At 41.3% G+C, this 23,297-nt stretch overlaps 1 pseudogene; it reads right to left on the minus strand.

The window, feature by feature from the left end:
* Positions 1-10,111: 10,111 nt before the first annotated feature.
* Positions 10,112-12,866, minus strand: LOC109245244 (olfactory receptor 5G3-like; annotated as a pseudogene).
* Positions 12,867-23,297: the final 10,431 nt, after the last annotated feature.

The following is a 23,297-nucleotide window of genomic DNA, read 5'->3' on the forward strand; positions in this document are numbered from 1 at the left end:
AAACATCTATCCGGTAATATTATGTGGCAGGCTGTGCTCTGCCCGGGAGCCAGCGGCCCTGGGAGGCAGGCGGCATTTCCCATCCCCAGGGGACAATGAAGAAGTGGAAATTCCCAGAGGTTCCCAGAAGAATGGAGGAGGCCCCTTGGTCAGGGTCCCCCAGCTGGGGCCCGCTTGCAGTTCTATTCTAGTCTGCTGTAGATAGTGGTATTAGCAGTGATATTGGGAGTTCTGTTAGTGTTACTTAGTATCATTCATTACTGATAGCATTATTAGAAGTGATATTAGTCCTAATGCTCTCAGTACTCACTACAGTGCCCCCCCTTAACCGCTGCCTGGCTTCCCATGGTTTCAGTTATCCGTGGTCAGCCGCGATCGTGCAATAGATGATCCCTCTGACACATCATCCAAAGGTCAGTAGTACCTAACGCTGGGTCAGAACGTCTACACCAGTCACCTCCCTTCATCTCATCACGTAGGCATTTTATCATCCAATATCATTGCAGGAAGAAGGATGAGTACTGTAAAAGGAAGATATTTTTAGAGACCCTATTCTCATAGCAATATGCAGATGTTATTTTAATTGTGTTATTTTATTATTTGATTATTGTTCATCTCTTACTGTGCCTTGTTTACAAATCAAACCTTATCATACACGAGTATGTGCAGGAAAAACAGAGTATATATAGGATGAAGTATTATCTGAGGTCTCAGGCATCCAGTGGAGATCCTAGAATGTATCCCCTACTGATAAGGGGGGGACTGCTGCGCTTAGCATAGATTTGGAAGCAGCCAGTGTGGTTTTGAGTCACAACTGTACCATCTATTAGCTGTGTGATCATGGGCAAGTTAGTTGACTTCTCTGTGCCTGTCTGCTCATTCTTAAAAGAGGGGTAATAAGAGTGCCTCTTTCACAGGATCGTCATGTGGACTGAAATGAGATAGTTGGCCAAAAGTGCTTACAGCAGTGCCTGTAAAATAGCAGGTATGAAATAAAATATGATTGCTACTACTAAGTTCTGCCGGAGGGAAATTATCGCAAGGGGCTGTGCAACTGGCCTGAGGCCACATAACTAATGAAAGAGGAGAGTCTCACGCCTTTTCTGGCCACAGTGGAAGAAGGAGGATGTTCACGGGGACAACATGGTACTTCTTGCAGCCATCAGAGGACCATGACAGAGGGATTTCTGGAAGAGATCTTAGATCAATGAAGGAAGGCTCAGATATCTTGCTGAGTAAGGAGCTCTCTGATAAATCTATAAACTTTAAAGCTATATAGACAGTCTGTCCACAAAATGCATACACGGGAAAGACGAAAACCTACAGCCAAGTTCCCAGGATTCTCAGATCCCTGAAGTTCACCCCCCATCCAGGGGAGCCCTGTGATAAGAACTCCTACCCTGGATGACCCAGCCCAAACCCCACATCCGGTTTGATTTAGAAAGAAATCTACCAGACAGGGTAGGGCAGCAGTTCTCACTTCTGTTTGTGATTCATTAAGTCCCTTGTGCCATGCAAGAATGTAACTTTGTAACAGCCTTCCCCAGAGATTCGATTCAGGGAGACACCCTATTCTGAGAAGCAGGGGTTTATAGGACTCGCCCAAGGTCACTCAGGTAAAATGAGATCAGTGCGGGACTGGCCCTGAGAAATGACCCCACCTAAGGGGTCCTGACCCCATCCCATGGTCTCTCCACCTTCACACAGCCTAAAGATACTTTCAAATGAATTAAACTTTGAAAACTTTTCAAAACAGCTCTGCAAAGAAAAAAATTCTGCAGCGGAAAAGAAAACTAGAAGGGAATCCACCAAGATCTTAGTAGTGGGGGCTCTGAGAAAACGGGATGTAACCCTTTTGTTCCCTTTTACTTGTAAATATTCTTCCAACTTTTGTACAATAAATATGTATTCCATATGAGATCTTTGAAAGTAAATGTTCATTCAATATGTATATGTTCATATTTTGGTTTCCTGGGCAAATATTTCATTTAGAATATTAAGCCACTTAATTTATATTTATCCTTGCTTTTTACTTTTAAAAAATGAGGGATGGGTTGGGGAACTGAAATGAATTTACTTGACAGTGAAGCATAACAAAGGTGGGATGGAAAACTCTAGGATTTGATTAGCAACTCCGTGAAGAAGTGCAGATGCAGACCTACAAGTTTTAGACTTCTGTATTGAACTTGAAGAGAAAAAGAAATTAATAGTGCAGCCTTGGATGATTTAATAAAGCATGTGTTTTCAGATCTTTGGTGCTTTTATAAGAGTGCCATTAGGAAGAAGGTCAGGAAGACAGAAAAATGCCTGCATCCTGGGAGTGTGATAACAAAAGAATAATGAGTGAGCCCTACATCTGTCTAGCACTTACCAGTCCTCAAAGCCCATTTGTAATAATTAGCAATTGGAAAGAACCCAAATGGCCAACAATAGGGGAATGGCTAAATAAACAGTGGTCGATTAACTCAGATGGAATACTTCATAAAGAGAGACAATGGTGAACTCCCAGACTCCGCTGATTCTGGAAATGTCTGTGTGACCTCATGCTACCTAAGAAAAAAATGAAGCACAAAGTGGTGCCTTGGGACTCCAACAAGGCATTTTCAAAACCAATCACATTAGCTTCTCAGGCAAGATGGAGAAATGAGGGCTTCATTGTTGGAGAAAAGAACAAATGTCCGATTCCAGCTCCATCAGAAACTGGCTGAGTAGCCAGAGAGAGCTTAAAGGCGATCCCCTATTTGTGTAGATAATGCATTTCGGTCTCTAAAATGTTTTAAAAGCCTGCGTTGGGAAATTAACTTGCATGTCATGAAGAGGATTGTCTTCTCCAAAATGAAAAAAATATGTAAAATCTCAAATACATCTTGCCTTCTGGAGACAATCTTTCTGGCTTTTTTTCCAGCAATGCATATCATCTTTAATCCCACTCTTCTTTCCAGCTGAACCTGATAGCTGAAGGCTGAAGGTGAAAGTTCACTATTTTTGGCATCCCCAACCAATTTCATTTTAGTGTCAGTATACATTGAGTACTAAATACTAAATTTATCGGGACGCCTGGGTGGCTCAGTCGGTTAAGCGTCCGACTTCAGCTCAGGTCACGATTTCACCGTCCATGAGTTCGAGCCCCACGTGGGGCTCGGTGCTGACAGCTCAGAGCCTGGAGTCTGCTTCGGATTCTGTGTCTTCCTCTCTCTCTGCCCCTCCCCACTCACACTCTGTCTCTATCAAAATATGACTAAAGGTTAAAAAAAGTCAAATACGAAGTTTATTATCAACAGCGTTAGAACCTAATTTTTTCAGGTTCCACACAAACCAGCAAACCATGAGTCAGGCATGAGGGTCTTGGCCTTGTCTATCTGGCATTTTTGCCTCTGAGATTCAGTGAAGAACAAATTCAAATAATGCAAGATCTTTTAGTACAATGCCTAACGCATAATTTGTCCTCAGTAGATGGTTACTAAATTTTATTTTGGATGATAGTTTGAAGATTAATGGCAAATAATGGTGCAGACAGAATACTATCTTAAAAATAGAACAGTGTTAGCCTAGAAGAAGGTCCCTGCTAACACACACCAGGGCTCCTGGCTTTGCTCACCGTAAGATTTTTATCCCTGCATCAAGCGGTGATGTAAAGGTCAGACCATCAAATCTGTGAATGGCGAAAAGCCAAGAAGGGGAGCAAATATCTTGGATGATGGGACAAAAATCTAGACTAATTTTGCCAAGTTCTAAGGTATGGTTTATACATACCAAGGTGAAAGTTGATGATGGCAATGGAAGACCTTTCACTTACATTCAAAAAGACTAATTGCCCAAAAACAGGTTGGAGAAAAGAGAACTTACTCTGGCACGTGCAGAAAGGGTTTAGGGACTCTGACTAGCAGGAAGTCCGTTGTGAGTTACAATCTGACTCCACAGAGAGCTAATATGTACCTAGAGTGAGGGGCAAGGATGCTTTGAGAGTTTTGAGTTTAATTCTCTTAAACTTACTTTAAAAAGGAAATCAACAGAATAGGATTGTGTTTGGAAGAAAGTGACCAAGATAACCAATGACAGAGCTCATGGCTATATCATTTGCAGAATACTTGAAGTTTGTGGTAAAAAGAAAAAAATCTCATGGGGGATATAATAACCTACTTCAAATACTACCAACTATGGAAGAAGAATTCACATTTACTCTATGGTCCATCGGGGTAGGATCAAAGATGAAGTGAAATGGCTCAATAGATCAGAACTTTCCAGAAATGAATCACATAGGCAGATAGTAAGTTTGCCTGCAATAGTGGTCTTTGAATGTAGACAGGAGAATCGCCAGCTGGAAAAGAAGTAGGAATTCCAGAAGGACACGGTGAGGGGAGGCAGGTGCCTTTAAAAAAATAACTTCTGGGGCACCTGAGTGGCTCATTCGTTTAAGCATCCAGTTTCAGCCCAGGTCACGATCTCATGGTTCATGAGTTCGAGCCCTGCATTGGGCTCTCTGCTGACAGCTCAGAGCCTGGAGCCTGCTTTGGATTCTGTGTCTCCCTCTCTCTCTGCCACACTCCCCACTTGCACTCTATCTCTCTCTCAAAAATAAATAAACATTAAAAAAATAAATCTTGTTCTAATCTTGTGTCTAATGATGATTTGAATTTAAGTATGTGGAAATAAGTGTGTGTGTGTGTGTGTGTGTGTGTGTGTGTAAGGCTAAAACTGGAAGCAAATATAGAAAGATAAGAACAATTGACAGTTTAATGTGCATTAGGTTCCTGTTTCATTTATCCATGCTCCATTCTTACGCCTTAAAAGAACTGTGTGTGTCTGCGTGTGTGTGATATGTGTGTGTGTCTGCATGTGTGCAAATAATAACCTAGACCAAAGAAAATATAAATTAGAGAAGGTCAGTTCGAGAGCAAAAAGCAAAGAACTACATTAGGATGCAGGTCACTTAGGTTCTTTGCAGTCACTAATTAAATAATGAATTTGGCACTGAGCTTCCTGGTTGCCAAAGCAAAAAGGGGAAATGGAATCAGTCACGTGATTCTCAATGTTCACGAGAAGAAAACGTATCAGATCTTCAGGGCAAACAAAACTTCTCCCGGCAGTAAGCCCTGAAGGAAAAAGCTCCTGAGGGGGCACTGATTAATGTCAAATGCGGTATCCTTAACAAAATCCCTTCAGCAAACAGACTAATGTGAGCTTTAGTGCTTTTTTTGTCTGTTCCTAGAAGACCAAGAGTATGACTTAAGGGTACAATGCAGTAGAAACAATTCTCTGTGCACTTGGAAAACACAGTTTGAAGTTTTTTTTTACGATGGAGATAACCTAAAAATTAGCAGTATCTAAAATGTATTTAATATACAGGATGGATGGGGCGTGTGGGTAGCTCAGGTGGCTAAGCATCAGACTCATGATCTCAGCTCAGGTCTTGATCTCAGGGTCATGAGTTCAAGCCCTGTGCTGGACATGAAGCCTACTAAAAAATGATAGATGACTAGCTTTCAGGCAGTCCTTTATATGCATTACTTCTCTAAACCATTTAGAAGTTTGAACTTATTCTTTGTGATAAGGGGCTAATCCTCTTTAAGTTTATAAGCAACCCCCCCTTTTTAAAAATTATTTTCCTTTAATGCACAACATATTACACAGGGCCCCTGTCTTCTGCTGGGGATGTTTACTGTCTCCATACTCTCACCTACAGCAGGAGACATCATGGAACAGGGACCAGAAAAAACAAATGAGGGAAATGGAACCAAATGAAAGTAGTAGGAAAGGGAGGGAAGTTTCTACCACAAATGTATTTATTTTTTAAAATTTTTAAGGTCTATTTTTGAGAGAGAAACAGAGAGTGAGCAGGGGAGGGGCAGAGAGAGAGGAAGACACAGAATCTGAAGCAGGCTCCAGGCTCTGAGCTGTCAGCACAGAGCCCGACGTGGGGCTCGAACCCACAGACCGCAAGATCATGACCTGAGCTGAAGTCGGCAGCTTAACCAACTGAGCGACCCAGACGCCCCTACAACAAACAAATTGATTGAGATTTGCGCTTAGGATGAGAGGGTTTCCTCTGGGAAGTACCTCTAATCTATGAATCCAGTCCTTTGAATCTTGAGACAGAACCCTGACAAGCAGAAATCTTAGGAAAGTCCTCAGTCCTTGCTCATTTCCTGGGACTGGCGCTTAACCCCACGGCCACCTGGTCTGTGCCTCCTGTACCAGTTTCTTATCCACACAGGATGCTCAAGCCAGCTTCTCTTCCCCACCCAGGCCCTTGTCTGTGTCTGTCCACCTGTTCTCTCCACCTGGAACAGCCTTTTCCAAAAGACCTCTCCTCTGTTCCATTCCTGATCTAACTCGTATGTCAGCAACACCATGAGGACTTTCCTGACCCGTCTCAAGCCAGAAATCACGTCGTTTCTCTCTCTTTCTCTCTCCCTCCCTCTGTCTCTCTCTCTCCAGTGCTTCCCAGAACACTCTCTGCCCCCCTCTGCCACTTGCCACCATCCACCTTGTGTGGCAGTCGTTTGTATGTCTGCACAGAAAGCTGTCTTCATGCATCCATAGCAGGCACTGACTGCATGTGGGCCTCGCTCAGGATAGCTACTCAGTGCACGTTCGAAAAAGGAGGTTAAGTTCTGTCTGAGGAATGGCCGGGGACGTTCCTGTTTGCCGTCCAAGAGGTAAACTTAAAAACAAAACAAATCACAAAAGGCAAAGTACAGAATACTATAATGGTGCCACATTATTCACTGAGGAGGGAAAAAATGAAATTTTGTCACATACATACAATCGCACATAAATAGAAAAGTTCCGGAAGAATAGAGGTTCTATACGGCCTATACATCCATGGGGTCAGGTAGCGAAGCAACGTAACAGGGCAGTTCCTGTTAGGAATTCCAGGAGGAAAGGAGAGAGAAAAACGGTCCGAAAAAATATTCGTGGAAATAGTGTGCAAACTCCCCAGGGCATGTCAAAAGGAGAAGCACAAAGGTACTCACACCTAAACACATCGTACTCAGATGACCAAACGCCAGAGACAGAGAAAGTCTTGAAAGCAACAGAAGTGATTTACCTCATCACTTACAAAGGAAAAACAATTTGATTAATGACGGGTTTCCCATCAGGAACAATGGAGGCCAAAAGGTAAGGGAAAGACATATTCAAGATACTAAAAGAAAAGAACAACAAACCTGTGACCAATAATTATGTAATCCTGTAAACAGCTTCCATTATTGAAGGAGAAATAAAGACATTTCCAGAAAAATAAAGACTGAGAGAACTCATTGCTAGCAGATCCTTCTTACAAGAAATATTAAAGGTTGTCCTTTGGGTGAAAAGAAAGGACACCATACTGTGAATTAGCATCTGCAAATAATAATAATAATAATAATAATAATAATAATAATAATAAAACAAAGAGCATGAAAAACTGTAACTATGTGGACAAATATAAAAAAATAGTCTACATATATTTTTCTCTTTTATTTTAATTTCTTTAAAAGGCATAAAATTATGTAAATAAATAATTACGTTAACAACTAATAATGAATCCAACACTGAGATGTTGGATTGTAACACATCTAAATGTCATATATATGACGATTATAGCACAAAGAAGGAGAAGTATAGGGAGTTACATGGAAGAAAATGTATTACATTTTACCCAAATTAAGTTAGTATTAATCTTGAATTAGCCACTAAGAAAGTAACTTTAAAAACATAGCTAAAAAAAATCAACCAACAACTTCCAGTTAGGAAACAGATTATTGACAGGCCAGTAAAACAGCAAAATACAACTATCTGCTAGCTATAAGATGCCTTTGAAATACAGACACATATTGTTTTAGAAGAGAAGGATGAAAAAGAGACACAATGAGGACACTAATACAACAAAATCTTCTGAGATGATATTAATATCATAAGACATAAATCAGAGTATTACCAGTTTTCCCACAGGGTGGTAAGAGCCCAGCATTAAAGGCAGTGATATCTGCGTCCAGCCCTGCCAAGCTTCAGACATTGGGCAAACGGGTGATAGTAAGAGCTTCAGCAAAGCAAACACTCTATGTGAATCATCTCTTATCTGTGCCAAGCCCTATAAGAATATTATTATTATTATTATTATTATTATTATCTCCCCTTTTTCTACCGTATAACAGCCTGGTACACAATAGATACAAAATTCACTATAGTGACAGTAATATTCTTATTATTGTAATTATATTCTTAATATTGTAATTAATTACAATAATTAATCAGATAGCGATAAGTAGAATGCAAAGTAGAACATCATAGGGGCGCGTGGGTGGCTCAGTCGGGTGAGCGTCCGACTTCCGCTCAGGTCATGATCTCCTGGTTTGTGAGTTGGAGCCCCGTGTCGGGTTCTGTGCTGGCAGCTCGGATCCTGGTGCCTGCTTGGGATTCTATGTCTCTCCATCTCTCGGCCCCTCCCCTGCTCATGCTCTGTCTCTCTGTCTCTCAACAATAAATAAACGTTAAAAAAAATTTAAAAAAATAACTTTAAAGTAGAACAATATAATAGAATGGTTGGGTGAATATAATTCAGATTGAGGAAATCATACTTAAGCTAAACTTGAAATTATAATTAAAGATATGAAGATCAGAAGAATACTTTTGTGGGTAGAGGTTGCAATGCAAAGACCCTGGGGCAGGAACAAGTTTAGTATATTGAGAAAAGGTCACTGTGGCTGAAGATGTGTTATGAGCACCAGGGGGACTAGCATGATATGTGATTGGAGAGGTTAAGTGTGCAAAGCTCTGTAAACCAGAATAAGAGGTTATGTATTATTCTACGTGATAGGAGATGTTTGAAGGGTTTCATGTCAGTTAGTGATATAAAGTGATGTACATTTAAAAAAATTTTTTTAATGTTTATTTATTTTTGAGAGAGATAGAGAGAGTGCAGGCAGGGGAGGGGAAGAGAGAGAGAAGGAGACACAGAATCTGAAGCAGGCTGCAGGGTCTGAGCTGTCAGCACAGAGCCCGATACAGGGCTCAAACTCTCGAACGATGAGATCATGACCTGAGCTGAAGTCTGGCGCTTACCTGACTGAGCCACCCAGGCACCCCATGATGCACATTTTTAAATAACATTGTCATCTCAGAGAGGAGAACAGAGTGCAGGGAAGCATGAACAGATGCAAGGAGATCATTTGGGACTCATTGCAGCAGTCCAGGAAAGAGGAGGGCAGGGTTGGTGAAGGGAAGTGGACAAATTTGAATGGATTTGGAGGTAGAGCTCATTTGGTGATGGGCCGGATTAGGATGGGGGAAGGGAGGGAGAGGAATCAAGGATGAGACTCAAGTTTGCAGCTTGAACAACTGGGTGGATGGCAGTGTTGTCTACCAAGAAGAGGAAGACGGGAATAACAGAACCGCTCAGGGTAATGACAGAGAGGCGGGGTGGAGGGGTGGAATCAGGGGTCCTACTTTAGCTATGGTGCATTTGAGAGACCTAGCAGGCTTCTTTAACTATTTACATCCAGGCAACAATATAAGCATGAGCAAGACAGCGTTCCCATCTTCCAGGAATTCACAAGCCTACTGGGGAGAAGAATGGATACATTAGAATTAAGAGAACTGCAGGTGCTTTTTGGAAAAGATAACATGAAAGCCTGGGGGAAAGAGGGATAGGACCTACCAGGGCCACAGGGCACGGACATGTGGGGAGGTCCTACAGAGTAACAAGTTCTGAGTTCAAATTGTAAGCATGGATGAACTTGAACAAGCAGACTGGAGTGTGGATAGACTGCAGCAGAGGGAGGGAACTTACATTTGAGTTTTTCTAGAAGTGAACCGCGCTCTAGGAAGGCTGAGCAAACAGGTGCTATTAGGGTTTAGTGTGTGTTAGGGGAGGATGATGGAAGACCCTGGAAGAGTAGGTTGGAACTGAATCAGGAAAGATTTGGAAGGCAGACTGGAGCCATGGCTTTCTCCTGGGGCCTTGACTGGATGGGGAGATAGAGAGACTTTTAAGCAGAAAAGTGACCTGCTTAGAGATATGCATTAAGGCCACACTGGTGACGGTGTTTGAAAAGTGAGGGTGATGATGGATGGCAGAGATGGGGACGGGCAGGAAGAAACAGAGCAGGAGCCCAGTTCCAAGACTATCTTATAGTTCAGGCGATGGTACTACATAGGAGGCCATCAAGGTCAGGCCACTGAGGATTCCTACAGATCCAGCCACAAAGAAAAACGTAAACTGTATTAAGAAGGTGTCTGTGCATGCAAGAGAAAGCCGAGGGGGAATATCACAGAGAAAATGATTGATGATACTTGGACCACAGAAGGGCAAGCAAAAAGTCAATGTCATATGGGTCATGCTGCTTAGAAGAGCCATGACATAAGGCCCTGTAACCAGCGGCACACAGACCTGTTGGGACATAATGAGTGCCTACAACACGGGCTTACCGATGGCCAAATACCGGTCATATGCCATGGGAGCCAGGAGGAAACATTCAGCTACTACAAAAAGACCAAAGAGCCACAGCTGTGCAGCAGAAGCTGTGAAAAAGACGCCTTTTTTTCCTCTGCGAAGGTATCACAGAGCATCTTGGGGGCAATGGGGGAAGAGGAACAAATATCCACAAAGGACAAGCAGCTGAGAAAAAAGTAAGTAGGGGTGTAGTCTAGGATCAATGCGTATGAGAGTGAGTATCCCCAAGTTACCCTCAGTGTGATGAAATAGGCAGAAGCATGACAAAGAAGACAAATTGGCTGATGAAGAGGGTTTGTGAGACCCAATAGAAGAAATTCAGCCTCTTCACAAGAATATATATATATATATATATATATATATATTCATAAAATTATGTTGTATGCCTTGGACATACAATGTGATATGTCAGTTGTATACCAACAAAATGATAAAAAAGTGAATTATTCAGGAAGTATGTAGCCGTAGCACTCTTTAATACTACCTTCGTATTTGGAGTAGATGATTTACAAAGGCCTTTCACATCCACGATCCTCTCTGCTCATATAGTAGCTTACTGAGATTTTGTCACTGTAATTCTATGATTGCGCGTGTGAAATGCGGAATGCATTGCAATTCTTTATTAAAGAGCATCAGTTATGCTATTGTGATTTATTGGTTTTTGTGTCATAGGCAGGGTGTGAATTCTATTCGTATGGTTGTTCAGCCTGGCGCACATGAGGCATCAGTGCCCATGAGCTCGTAACTTGGGTCACACTTTTATTTTCTTCGGGTACAATATTCTTTCAACTATACTTCTGTGTTTCATTTTCTGGACTGTAGCAACAAATCTAAGAAATGACGGGATAAACCATGTTTTGGTGCAACTCTGAGACTCACTGAGAACCACACTCTGTCTTTCTTTGAAGGGTTTCTTTGAAATGCATTTATTTTAGTCCCCTGACTTTGAAAGATGTCAGTCGTTTCTAAGGCCCTAAAATATTTTGGCTTGTCTTGCTTGCTTTTCACTATGCTTTAGCCCAGTTTTTGTGTCTGTGTTGGGTAATGACGTGGTCAAAATGCTATTTAATAAAGAGGAAATGGGAGTCAAAGAACACTACAGTCAATAATTAAGCAATTTTTTACATATGTCTCTTATGCATCTGCATTTTACTGGGTACTATTCACATTGACAGAGGCAAAGTCCACCTGGAGATTACAGGCTAGTATAGTGGCAAGAAAAGCAAAAAGATTAAAAAACATTTCCAGGGCGCCTGGGTGGCTCAGTCGGTTGAGCGTCCGACTTCGGCTCAGGTCATGATCTCGCGGTTCGTGGGTTCGAGCCCCACATTGGGCTCTGTGATGACAGCTCGGAGCCTGGAACCTGCTTTGGATTCTGTGTACCCACCTCTCTCTGCCCCTCCCCCACTCATGCTCTGTCTCGCTCTGTCTCTCAAAAATAAATAAATGTTTAAAAAAAATTAAAAACAAAAATAAATAAAAGACGTTTCCATATCCATCCATGATGATTTCTGTGGCAAAGGTAAGGAAAGAATTAAGAGAGGGTATAAAGGAGCATATTTTAGCAAGGGTAGTAAAAGAAAGCCTCTTTAAATAGAATAGAGGTTGGGAAAGATGAAAAAATTTGTTTTTATACATGGCTTTCCATGGAGTCTAGAGGTCACTCTTTGGATCATAAAAGGAGAAAGGGCCCCACACAGTAGTAACAGAGGCTTCTGGGTATTCTAGCACACAAGGAGAGTTTGCAAGCTCATTGATCCTGACCCTCAGGATACCTTTTTCATTCCTTTATATGATGTAGGATTTGGGAATGTAATGCTTTTTCGTGGAGAAGTGATCTATTTATTTTTTAAAGTTTCCTTATTTTGAGAGATAGACAGTGTTTGAGTGCGAACAGGGGAGGCACAGAGAGAGAGGGAGAGACAGAATCCCAAGCAGACTCCCTGCTGTCACTGTGGAGACCATCGCAGGGCTCAGTCTCAGAAATGCTGAGGTCATGATCTGAGTGGAAATCAAGAGTCAGATGCTTAACCGACTGAGCCACGCAGGCGCCTTGGGAAAAGTGATTTATTATAGGCTTTGAGTGCCGACAAAAGTGATCACTTTGGAGAATAGATTAAAATAGGTATCTTTCACCAGGGGACTCTTTGCTGCATAGATTTGTAAGATCTTCCGGGCACTTTATGCTGGATTGATGACGGTCTATTTCCTAGTCACCCCAGACCTTCCTGTGCCATGAAAACAGGACCATACAAAAATCTGAGCAGATTGTCATGGTACCTCATGGTAGTACAATCTGATTGCTTTTTGTGGGGGGAGGGGAGAGCACACCGCTCAGGCCACAGTCCCCTTCAGTGGTGTGTGCACCGTCCAGAAACTTCCTCCGTGGAACTTCTTCAGTCATTCTTGGGGTCTTATGTGGCTGTTCCATTTTCCGTTTCCTCATCCTAGGGCAGTGTTGCAGGTCAGTCTTTACTTCCTTTGAGTCTCTGCTCAAATGTCATGTCATCAAACAGGCCATCGGGACCTCTTTACCTAAAATAATTCTCTGCTCCTCCCATATCTCAACCGCTTACCTTTTCTGCATTATTATTTTTCAAGGTACTTAAAAGCACCTGAATATTATTTACCTACTTGTTTGCTTATTGTGTGTCTCTCCCTGTAGACGATGATATTCATGAGAGAAGGATGCTCATGGCCATCACTTTATGCCTGACGCCCCAGCCTGGCACATAGTAGGTGCTCAGTGTATGGTTGTTGATCGAATGACAAATATATGGTCAATACTATATTCTTTTATACAGTGAATATTATATGTTGACAGACATAGGTTCAGCGATCAACTCTGGTTGTGTTTCTTTCCACGGATTATGGCTTATATGCAAATGACAAAATGCATCAGAATTGAATAGCACACACATGCACATAAATAAATGTATGACTTTACATGGAGCATGCATGCAATAGTAATAAGAATAAGAATAAGAGTAAGAACTTATTCTATTTATATTTACAGTAGTACCTGATATCATTTTAGAGGTATAATATCTCAATTACAGATAGAAGTCTTGGAAGCATTATAACTGACTTCCCACAGCAAGTTATAGGCATACAACGTCAACTTAAACTATTTCTCTTGGCTATTGAGTTGTAAGGAGAATGACACAATGCCAGATAAACGGCTGGAGGACATGCACGTCAACCATGGTCCCCTGAGTAGACCTACAGTCTCTGCCACTAGGACACCCAGAGCTGTCCAGGTTTTTGTCCAGGTGATGTTTGGATCTACCTGATATACTTCTGGCGAATTTCCTAAGTCTCTTGTTTGCGGCTGAAACTCTGATATATTATTTAATTTTTCTTTGACAACAAAGTATTCAATAGTTATTATTCTTTTCTGTAATAATTTCTTCAATCAAATCTAAGCTTAGCATGAGTGATTTAGCATACCTCAGGAGAAGGGATTGGATAGATTAAGTTGGTGTTTTATTTCTATTTAAATATTAGTTGAGGCACTCAGTCATGCTTAAATGATTCTGTTTTGAGAACCAGCATAATTCCACTTGTGGAATAGTCCTGATAACAAATATCATTGATTGAACTTCCACAGTGTAAGAGGATGCATACTATGTGCTTTCCAGAATTGTCACCTCTGATGTCTCTGTTATTATAGATATGCACTCAAGTAAAATACGGCTGTTTCCATTATTTTAAAGATGAACTTGCTCTGGTAGTCAGTTTCTACTGCTGCATAACAAATGGCCACAAAGCTGGTAAGTCCTAACCACACAAATGTACCGCCTCTCATTTTCCCTGGGCCTCGTTTCCGGGTCCATAGTGGTCTGATTCTCGGATCAGGGTCTCACAAAGCTGAAATAAACATGTTGGCAGGGTCTGGCTCCTTTCTGGAGGCTGTGGGGAGGACTTGTTTCCAAGCTTACTGATGTGTTTGAGAAAATTCAGTCCTTGTGGTTGTAGGACTGTGGTGCCTGGTTCCCCAGGGGCTGTCGGCCAGGAGCCTCTCTCAGCTCCTTAGGACTGCCTGCCTTCCTTCTGCGGTCCCTCCAGCTTCAGACCAGCAGTGACTCATCTAGCCCTTCCCACATTTCCAGCCTCTCTGACTCTTCTGCTCTCAGCTGGAGAAAGCTTGGGACCCACCGGCTCATCTAGGGTCATGTCTCTTTGAAGGCTAACTGTGTCTCATAGTGTAACATAATCATATGAGTGGTATTTCATCATATGCAGAGACTCCATGGATCAGGGCAAAGATTATGGATCTTTAGAGGATCATTTTGGAAATTCTGCCACCCACAACGATATTCTCACAATAAAAGCCTATCCTGAAGAACGGTATTCTGCAAGGGGAAGAACTGACATTGAAGCTTGTCCTTGTTGATTTGTGGTGTGTGTGTGTGTGTATGTATTTTTTCCCCTGGGCCCTCCGTTGTGTTTTTTTTTTTTGTTTTGTTTTTACGCTAATATAATTTGAAAGCACACATTAGTACAGAATATTCTTTAATAATAAGACTCTTTGATACATTTGCTGAGGATCCATGCTATGTGTTTTGCAAATATTTCATTGAATACAGTTTCCATTTGTGGTATGAGTTACTTGCTTCATCTTATAGCTGGAGAATTGGAGGCTTCAGGGAGCCTGAACCACACGCTTCAGATCAAGGCATCTTCTAAATGATGCAGGTACTGCTGGACCGCATTCTGAGTCCCCCAAGCTCCAGTCTTGTCACACAGTCAGAGGAAGGCCATTATTGGCACAAGGCTTACCATTCTTTATCCCCGTCAGTATTTCTCTGGGTTCGCGTTTGCTTATTCCAGACAAAAATAACAACAGCATGATGTAGAGAGTTATTATTTAGGAAGACAATCCTGGTAAGTTCTGTAAAATGATATAACTAAAAATAATTTGATGTAAAACCGCCAAAGGCAATCGCTTGTGCTTCTCCATGCAGTGAACTTTGGGAAAACAGTGTTTGCATTGATTCCGAGGAACACCTGGCATTAATTTTCGTGTGTTTTCATTTTGAAATCAGTATTTCAAATTACTCTTTGAGTAAATTAGCTTGACTACAAGGTTCTTCCGGTGGAAAGAGCATCCTCCTTTTCTCAAGAACTCAGAAAATAGAGGTATATGCTTAGTAGGACTTTTGATGATGTCAGTTCAAGCCATTAAGATATGACCCTTGACCCATTAGAGTGTTTATTAGTGAAGGGGAATCACGCATGAACAAAGAACGATATATGGTGGCATTTCTTTCTTTTTTCTTTAAATTCAAGTTAGATAGCATATAGTTTTGTCTTGGCTTCAGGAGTAGAACCCAGTGATTCATCTCTTACATATGACACGAAGTGACAGAAGAGAGGCAAAAGATACTGTTAACATTCAAAAAGAGTGAGTATTTTTGTCTGAAACGGATCAAGGAAGGCTTCCTGGATGAGGTTATAATTAAGCAATACCTTGCAGAACAGATGGGATTTTGACTTCCAGTATTTCGGTATGTGAGAAGGGAAAGTCAGGAGGGTTGTAAGGAAGTGGGTGCCTGTGGGTCTGTGTGGGAACCGTAAATCAGTGAGTCTGTTGGAATCTTATAACGCTCCTATAATGAGAAAGGAAGCTGTCAATGTAGGTCCTGCAACACTGAAGAAGCTATGTTAAAGTGAATCCAGACTTAAATCATGCTGAGATATTGCTGTGACTCTGAAGTTTATATGGAAATGCAAAGGGCCCATAATATCTCATTTAATCTTGAAAAAAACAAGCCACGGGCGCCTGGGTGGCTCAGTCGGTTAAGCGTCCGACTTCAACTCAGGTCACGATCTCGCCGTCCGTGAGTTCAAGCCCCGCGTCGGGCTCTGGGCTGATGGCTCAGAGACTGAAGCCTGCTTCTGATTCTGTGTCTCCCTCTCTCTCTGCTCTTCCCCCGTTCATGCTCTGTCTCTCTCTGTCTCAAAATTAAATAAACATTAAAAAAAAAAAAGAAAAAAACAAGCCAGGTGGAAGGTCTCCCTCTACTTAACAAAACTATAGTAATTAAGGCAGGATCAAGAATAGACTAATGGCCCAGTGGAACAGAGTGGAGTGTCCAAGTATATTAATGAATGCATGCTAATACCTTTATTGTTAAAGAATATACAGACCCAATATATGGATGCTTCGTTTATGACAAGGGTGACACAGTAAAGTATTGGGGAAAGAAAAGATTGAGAAAAAATGGCGTTTAATCCATTGGCTGTCCAGATGGGAAGAAAAGTGGAATTTTACCCCCATCTCACAACACACATTAAGATTAATTACAGAATATTTGGAGATTGAAATGTGAAAGGCAAAGAATTAGGGGATCTAGAAGATATTGGAGAATATCTTCATGATGTGTAGTAGAAAATTAAAAAAAAAGTAGGCTGCAAAAATGCTAAACATGAAGAAAAATATTGATTTCCTGAACTATATTAAAATGAGGACTTAGGTTTCACTCTTAAGAGCATAAACCTGGAAGCCACAGCAAGGGCAATTGTTATTTATAAGACATATAGGTGACATATCTGAAGAACATGAATAACTATATAACTTGTTTTTAAGTTTATTTAATTTTGAGAGATAGAGACAGAGCATGAGGAGGGGAGGGGCAGAGAGAGAGGGAGACACAGAACCCGAAGCAGGCTCCAGGCTCCGAGCTGTCAGCACAGAGCCGGAAGCCGTGCTCGAACCCACAGACCGTGAGATCATGACCTGAGCTGAAGTTGGACGCTTAACCGACTGAGCCACCCAGCGCCCCTCTTTATTCATTTTCAACTTTATTTATTTTGAGAGAGAGAGCAAGTGAGGGAGGGGCAGAGAGAGAAAGGAAGAGAGAGAGAGAGAGCATGAGCAGAGGAGGGGCAGAGAGGGAGCCACAGGATCCGAAGCAGGCTCCAGGCTCTGAGCTGTCAGCACGGAGCCCCACGCGGGACTCAGACTCACGAACTGTGAGATGGTGACCTGAGCTGAAGGTGGATGCTTAACCAACTGAGCCACCCAGGTGCCCCAATAACTATTGTAATTTTTAAAGAAAGACAATCCAGTGATGAAATGCAGGCAAGACATTTCAAAAGCCAGTTCATAAAAGTGGTTATGGAAATGGCTTGGAAAGCTTGCAGAATTGTTGCATCTCTCTAGAAATGGCAGCTAAAGGCACAATGAGATACCATTATACACACACCATCATAAAATGGCTAATAGCCACTTTCATACACTGCTAATGGAAGTGTAAGCAGTGGGTTTTGGAAGACTTCTTCGATGATCGGTCCTCAGGAACATATACGCGCCCAATAACAAAGAAATTTCCCTCCCGGGTATATCCCCAAGAGAAATGCATGCTCATGAACACCAAAACACATGGCATTCATTGGATGCCCATTGGAGAAAAAAAAAATCACAAAGCTAAAAACTGGGAAAAATTCAAATGTCCAACAACAAAGCAATTGATAAATCATTTGTGGAATACTAACAGAATGGAATGCGGGCATCCATAAATACATGAACTAGAGATTTATTCAACAAAAGATGAATTTCACAAATATAAAATGGATGGGGAGGTTCTATTTCCTGACTTGGGTGGTGGCTTGCATGCCTGTGCTCATATTGCAATAATTCAGTGAGCAGTACGCATAAGGTTTTTGCACTTTTCTGTGTGTTATTCATCAATATAAGTTGAAAAAATGTAGTATCAGGCTTGCATTTTTCGGTGAAATCGATCTCAATTTCTCATTGCATATGGTGGAGATACTGCACACATTATGATTCTCAGTGAGTTCCCTATGAGTATCAGGAAAGGAAGATGGAATATCACAGTGCCAAGTAAGCTATCCTGGGGGCTGATCTTCAACGGTAAAAATCTCTAGCTGAACAGTTGCAGAAATTCCGTGGTGCTTCTTATGGGGAAAAACTCAGCAGTTGTTACAACACCGTACTGAAGTTTGCTCATTAAATGTTCGTTGTTGTTGTTGTTGTTGTTGTTGTTGTTGAAGAAGGAGGTAAGAAATTAAGACTTGACTCAAGTCAAGCACAGAGAGCAAATAAGGGGATCCCAGTGGATTTTTTAGAGCTTAAGGATAGTAATAACATTTTAATTTAATTCCCTCTTAACAAAATTCCCAAGGTATGGTATGTATTGGGACATAAGTTTTTCCAGAACAACAACAACAACAAAATGAGGTAACTAATTCTGGAAACTTCCAACCAAGTGAAAAGACAATGTGCTTTGGAGTGGAATCTTACCAGTTCCTTGGGAAGGAAACTTAAGAATAAAGCCAAGTGATTCCAAGAAAGTCTGCCCTCTTCTCTGTGTGGAGGCACAGATGAAGGTGGGAAGAAAGAACACAGGCTGAAAAAGAGTACAATTTATGCTCCGTTTTAATTTCAATCCTCGGAAGAAGAAAGGAGCTCCTTGGAATGTAAGTTTAAAGCATTCTTAAAAATCCATCTCTGTCCCTCCGTTTACTCTTCAAGAAGCTCAAAATAAAAAGACTGATGGGAAAACGAAAAGGACTGACATCTAAGATGTGTTTCTTCGGTACATAGAAAAATCCCACTTTCAGACCATAACTGGTTAGAATGTTGCAGCAAACCTAACATGCAATAATGTGAAATTTGCTAAGATGCATGAAGAGATTATAGTCAAGTGAAATCCCTCTTCAGATTCACTGGCTGCCCAGAACAGGGAGAGAGAGGCAGGGCCACCCTCTCTAGGTGTGGTGCCATCTGTGTGGAATGCTGCCGTGCGTTATAAGCATCACGCTCCAAGCAGGGGGTACAAATGGGAGCACAGGTGCAGATGTTTGAGAGCGCTTGTACTTGAGCAAACCTGGACTCTTTACAGGATTTCCTGGGACCTCCTTACTCTCCTTGTAATCAACAGCTCTTTCACTGATAAATTTGCATACGCGTTTTGTCCGATTCTGTAGCCCTCAAACAACACGTAGGACTGGGTTGAGACTTTGAGACATCCGAGTTTCCCTCTTGGAAGAGTGACATCTTTGAAAGGGTGGATACTCTGTATTCAGATAGGGCAGTGTCTTAATCACAGATAACTCTTTGGAGATACCAGGTCCTGCCCTTCAGGTATCACCTTCTACATTTGGCAGCCTTGATTGTTTGCTCTTTACATTTTTTTTTTTTAAATTTTTATTTATTTTTGAGAAGGAGAGACACAGAGTTTGAGGAGGGGAGGGAATTCCAAGCAGGCTTCAGGCTCTGAGCTGTCAGCACAGAGCCCGAGGAGGGGCTTGAACTCACGAACTGTGAGATCATAACCTGAGCTGCAGTTGGATGCCTAACTGCCTAACTGAATGACCAACTGAGCCACCCAGGCGCCCCTGATTGTTTGCTCTTTAAAATGGAGATAGCAAAATGTTTCTTACCCAAGCTTGGGTGGAAGTCAAATTGGCTGTCATTTGCAGAGCACCTGGGGCCGAATCTGATAAGTCTTGCATACTCTGAAAATGCTTGTCCCTTGTCCCCTCTCCATTGTCACCTTAAAGTTGTCGTCCCACTCAGCCAATCACGGATTTAGAACCGCAGGGTGGAAATTGATTGTATCTTTGCCACCATCTTTGTGGTCCTGGGTCAGACATCTTGGAGCCTCAGTTTTCTTATTTATAAAGGGTGAGGTTGGGGCTAGAGTTCTCTCCGCTTCTCAGAATTTCAGAAATCTCGAACTTCAAATGCATGGCCTCGAACTTCAAATGCATGGCCTGTATTTTTGTTACTCACTTTCTCCCACCTAGGCTTTGTATATTTCTTGCCTGTTTTTCTCCCAATCGGTTGTAGCTATTTTTTTTTTTTCTTCTCTCTTTTTCTTTTTAAATGTTGAAATACTTTAAGGAATTGCTTTAGATTACTTTTTTTTGGGGGGGGGTTTGCTTTAGATTATTATTTATTTATTTATATCGAGGGGGGAGAGGCAGAGAAAGAAGAAGAAAGAGAATCCAAAGAAAGGTCCACTCTGAGCCCCAAAGCAGGGTTCAATCCCATGAACCATGAGATCATGACCTGAGCCAATCAGGAGTTGCATAGTTAACCGGATGAGCCACAGAGGCGTCCCTAGATTGTTTTTAATTACAAAAGTAATGCAAGTGTATTGCCTCCTTGTAATAAAATATTAAACTTGCAGATAAATCTAGGGACCCCTTTGATTTCCTACCTACATACCAGTTCACTGTTCCTCTCTTTTCAGAGGTAATGAGTACTCCTTTGCTGCATTGTCTTTCCAGACTCTTTTGCTTTTTCAATCTTTTCAAGTTTATTTATTTTTCTTGAGAGAGAGAGAGAGTAGGAGGCTCAGAGAGAGAGGGAGTTTTGCACTGGCAGTGGGGCTCAATCCCACAACCATGAGATCATGACCTGAGCCAAAATCAAGAGCTGGACCCTCCACCAACTAACCCACCCAGGCACCCCTTATATAATTATTTAATTTTAATTTTGATTGATTTTTTTTTTTAGAGAGGGAGAGAGCATATGCCCTTGAGAAAGGGAGGGGCAGAGGAGGAGGAGGAGAGAGAGAGAGAGAGAGAGAGAGAGAGAGAGAGAGAGAAAATCCCAAGCAGGCTCTATGCCCACCTCCCCTCTGGTAATCTATTATTTAATTTTTAAATGTCTGTACAATATTCCCCAGAATGAAATACCAAAGTTTATTTACTGTTATGCTTTTTGGAGAATATTTATGTGGATTCCGTTTTTTTATCATTTGAAGCAATAGTAAAGTGGACATCATTGTTTTTCCATTCTGTGTTTCTTCAGGGTAGATAAAAGTAATGGAATTTCTGAATCATCAGGTAATCACTTTTCAAAAAAAAAAAAAATTCAAGAGATAGTAAAAAATTGCCTTCTGGAGGCCCCACCCCTGCAACAGCCAGTGATCTCCAGTGATCACCAGTTTCTCTCCCTGCTTTCTCAGTATATTTTCTCACTTCTTATTATCTTGTCAACTTGAAGGGTGAAATAGTATATGTTTATTGTTTCAATTTGGTTTCTGTGATTACTGGGGATATTAAAGGGATATTAAACATCTTTTCATGTTTATTGGGACTGGGAGTGTCCTCTCTGTATCTTTTGCCAATGACTACAATGAATACTTGCTATCTTAGTGGATACTTTGTGGTAGCTCTTTGTATGATCTGACTTTAGTCTTCTGTAACATATGTTTCAGTAGTTCTCCAGTCTGTATGTCTTAATTTTACCTAGAGTGTATGTTGGCATTTGTTTACTTAAAATTATTATGCTATAAAGCTTTCAACCTTTTCTTCAGGTGATTTTCATGTTCTGTTTAAGAAGTCCATCCCTACAACAAATCATAATGCTATTCTTTAGTGTTTTACTGCTGTGTTTTTTTTTTTTATTTTTTTTAATGTTTATTTATTTTTGAGACAGAGAGAGACAGAGCATGAACAGGGGAGGGGCAGAGAGAGAGGGAGACACAGAATGTGAAGCAGGCTCCAGGCTCCGAGCTGTCAGCACAGAGCCCGACGCGGGGCTCGAACCCACGGACGGTGAGATCATGACCTGAGCCGAAGTCGGACGCTTAACCGACTGAGCCACCCAGGCGCCCCGACTGTTGTATGTTTATAATAGAATTTTTCTTTTTAGTTTAATGATGTGGGTGGAATTTGAATATGATCTATTTTTTGAAATGGCCATCCAAATATTGTAATTAATCTTTACTTTCCTGATTGAAAGAAAGTGTTTATTCATACTAAATTGGCATATACGTCTTGGTCTTTTCTGTCTCCTGCCTATTTTAGTAATCATACCTTACTGGTTAAGCATGATGGCTTTATTTATGTGTTGATATCTGGAATAGCACATCCCGTTTCTTTGATTTTCTTTTTTGAAATGTCCTTTGCTCCTTTGAACATTTTTCTCCTCCATGAATTTAAACATCTGATTTTTTTCATTACAAAATTATATTTTAATTTAACTTTTCCAATTGGTTGGAACTGCATGAAATTTACCAAATAACCTGGCAGGTGTCCTAGCCTCATCAGCCTTAAACAGCCAGGATCAGGTTTGTAGTCTGATCCAACCAGCTTTTGACCCACTGCAATGAGGGAGACCAGAACCATGGATGTCTCATTAAACACACAAACAAAAAAAAAACTAGAGCTATTATAGGATTTTGAGAAGTGGGGAGTTTTGGTGAAATTTCAATCAAGGAAAATTGCGATGAGCTCAAAGCAAAGCAAGGCTGTGTGGAAAGGGGCCAACATCACAGCATCAGAACAGTCTGACCCACAAAGGTAGCACAGGGTCCTGTTTCCATGGAAACTACAAAGGTAAACTAGGTGTAGAGTGTTGTATCCAGACATCCCTCATGTGGAGTTTTGTACTCGTGTTGGGGACTGGGACTGCTTTGCTCTGTCAGACTGACTTAGATATTCCAGACCAGAGTGGGGTGTTTCGTCTTGCTGATGTGATTTCAGACAAAAATTGTAGACAGTCTGTTTTTTCAGAAAGTAAAGTTTATCATTGAGCAGTAAAGTATTTGTCACTACCTCCCCACCCCCCCACCCACCCAAATGTTGTTAGGACACTTTCCAGCTGCAGCATATCTGTGGGAGAAATATCATTTTCTGTTCCCTTCATAGTTGATGTATTTGTGTGTGCTATTCTAACCTGAAGAATGGCCACTCAGAGTCTTACCATCCCTGTTAAAGCTAATTTTTACTATCTCAGGAGGAAATGAATCTTAATAAACACATAAAAATACAGTAAATGTGTTTTTTTGACTGATCTAGGCAGTTCTTCCCTTGTACAGTAAAGTTAAATAATTTATATTTTTCTTCATATGGATCTTGAATGGTTTTCGTTAGGCTT

The sequence above is a fragment of the Panthera pardus genome, unplaced genomic scaffold (genome assembly GCF_024362965.1).
Source record: "Panthera pardus isolate Hobbes unplaced genomic scaffold, ASM2436296v1 HiC_scaffold_12, whole genome shotgun sequence".
NCBI classification, from domain to species: domain Eukaryota; kingdom Metazoa; phylum Chordata; class Mammalia; order Carnivora; family Felidae; genus Panthera; species Panthera pardus.